General features: G+C 31.0%; 2 long non-coding RNA genes across 2 annotated transcripts; both read left to right on the forward strand.

The window, feature by feature from the left end:
- Positions 1-11: 11 nt before the first annotated feature.
- LOC118600188 lies at positions 12-716 on the forward strand. The gene is made up of 2 exons (XR_004949764.1): positions 12-236; positions 529-716. It is a non-coding gene; the product is annotated as an uncharacterized LOC118600188 (long non-coding RNA).
- Positions 717-1,131: 415 nt separating this feature from the next.
- LOC118600189 lies at positions 1,132-2,575 on the forward strand. Its single transcript, XR_004949765.1, has 2 exons — positions 1,132-1,507; positions 1,585-2,575. It is a non-coding gene; the product is annotated as an uncharacterized LOC118600189 (long non-coding RNA).
- The last annotated feature ends 315 nt before the right edge of the window (positions 2,576-2,890 follow it).

Here is a 2,890-nt window from a genome sequence, read left to right on the forward strand (position 1 = left end):
TAAGGTGGAGAACACGTGGAGGTGAAACCCCGGCCTTCACCTGCCCGGTGTGCCAGGAGGGAGCGGGTGCCTGCTCAGGTATATAATGATGGTGGTTTTATTCTGTCAAAATGCTTGAGCATGTAATTTATGTTGGCATGATATTAAATACATCTCATGTTTCTGTCCAGGACCATGAGGGGGTGACACCAAGGTCACCTACCAAGGACGTGGGGATGGACAAGCCCATGGACCAGGTGAGGGGACGGGCTTAATATGGTCTTTTGGAGTGATGTTCACCTTTTTTTTTTTTTATTAAGTTTAACATGTTATTTTATTTATTCCTACTTAACTTTTTGTTGTGTTCTCCTTTATTAAGAGACACGATTCTTGTGCAAGTATGATCAAAACCTAAATTTCTATTAAACAGCATTTATGAATTTCAGTTTACATGTTTAAGTGTATTTATTGTTTACATGATGATGTGAGAAATGAAATGCATGCTTTTTATTTATTCATCACTGTCTTTTTTTTTCTCCTTTTCTAAAGGACCAGCAGCAGCATGGGCGGCCTGCTCTCCCAGGTAAGAAGATCAGCAAAGGTTTTTTGTTTTTTTTTTAATTTTATTGAACAATTGAACATGACAGAACATAGCTTAAGCGGTCAACTAACAAAATTACAAAATCAGATGGTGTTTACAGCCAGCAAACCAAAAGAAATAAAAGAAAAACAACAAATTAAAAAGCAAATTATCAACCAATCAGCAAGGTAGTGCATGTGTTAACTGAAATAAACATGTTCTTATATTTCTAAAAAATATATAATTAAGTTTTAAGTTACATCAATTCACATCAGGTAATCTTATTAGTGCATCATATACCTTCTTCTGTGAATTTATTTTTTTTAAAGATTTCAAATACAATTTCCATTCGACCAAAAAACCTTAAAGATAGGGATTCTTTTCAGCACTCTTTGTTTGTGTATGAAAAATTTAGCTAAGCATAGGACTAAATTATAGCAGAGTTCTGCTGTTGGGGATGGCAGCAGAGCTCCAAATGTAATATCCTCTAAGGTGATAGAACCTGGTAATACAATTTTTGGATGTATCCAACGTTGTTCCAAAAAAGTTGTGTTTTGGAACGGCTGAAAAATAAATGATCTATTGTTTCCACAGAGTTTTCACAAAAGGAACATAAGTTGTTTTCAATTTTAAATCGTTTTTTCAATTAATCTTTGGATGGGTAAATGGAGTTCATGATTTTAAAGTGTGTTTCTTTAACTTTGGGTTGGATTGGAAGTTTTAAGTATGGCGTTCTTAATTTAATTACAGATGATTTAATAAATTTATGAGCTATGTCATTCTTGTTAACTTTACCTGGGAAAAAATGTTCAGTGAGAATTTGTCTAATAAAGTGGTTGGTAAATTTTTTGTCAATACTTGAAATCCCATTAATACATAAACTGCCTAATCGTGGATTTATAGGGTGGTATGTTATTACATTACGTGTTTGGTTAATAAATTCTTTAGGTAATGNAAACTGCCTAATCGTGGATTTATAGGGTGGTATGTTATTACATTATGTGTTTGGTTAATAAATTCGTTAGGTAATGCTTTGTGTAGTTTAATGAATTCAGATAAAGGAGGTTTAAAATTGTTCATATGTGTACATGTTTCCCTGTGAATCCATTAAGTGGACAATCGACCAGATATCATTTTCAAACCATTCTTTATAGAACAGAGATTTGTTTCGATGTAAAATGAATCTATTGTTCCATATTATGTTTAGATGAGGTGAGTAGTTCTGGACATATAGTAACTGCCAATAAAGTAAAACCTGTTCATGGAACTCCGATAGTTTGATGGGTAATTTAAGAATATTATAATTTGAAAGAAGAATTAGTTTTAATCCACCTAACTTGTTAAAAATATAATTCGGAACACAGTACCAAAACAAATGGGAGTTTTTAATCCAAGATTTCAACCAATTAATCTTTAAGGTTCCATTAAGACAATCAAAATCTATAGCTTTCAGCCCGCCATCTTTAACTTCTTTAACCATATGACCTTTTTTGAGATAATGTGGCTTGTTTTTCCAAATAAAATTGAAGTTTAAAGTGTTTATAGTTTTGATCAAGCTTTTTGGGATTGCTGTGCAACAAGCTGGATAGATTAACCTAGATAAACATTCCATCTTGGATAAATATATTATATAGAAAGATCCCTCTGAAGCCATAAGTTTAGTTTAGTTTTACATTCATTAAGCTTACTGTCAGCACCCATTATTACACATCAGCATTCTGGTTTTTCACCTGCAAGAAGAGACATTTCTAAATTACATTGTACAAATGTAATTTGTTTTTAAAGCACAAATATGAAAGGAAAATAGATTAAATAAATATAAAGTAAGAGATTTTTTAATTTGAAAAAAAAAAGACTTTTTCTCTGTTTTAAAGTGTTTACATCATTAGCAATGTGTTCACATGAATATCATCACATTTTTTTATGCATTTTATTTGCAAATTGCCCCCTCTTCTGCTGGAATTCTTTACTGTAATTATGTGACTCGGCACAGACAGTAAAAAAAAAAATAAAAAAGACTCAACCAGATATTAATTAAGAAGAAAAATCCTTGTGAGGATTAAAAAAAATCTTGACTTTTTGCTGGTAATCTAGTAAACTTCCTTAGTTATTCTATGCCAAATGTATTGATGAATCTACAAAAGTCGACTTTAACTGAAAAATCAAAGAAATAATAACTAAAAAAGTAAATCATTAATGGAATAAATTCAAATTAGTTATGATTTTTTTATAGGTTTTAAAAATATTTTTTGCAAAAACAATCCTTGTTTTGAAAAAATAGATGCAATGATGGAGAAAAATGTAAAAAGTTAATAAGATTGATTACTTGAT

This window comes from Oryzias melastigma, linkage group LG3 (assembly GCF_002922805.2).
Source record: "Oryzias melastigma strain HK-1 linkage group LG3, ASM292280v2, whole genome shotgun sequence".
Taxonomy (NCBI): Eukaryota; Metazoa; Chordata; class Actinopteri; order Beloniformes; family Adrianichthyidae; genus Oryzias; species Oryzias melastigma.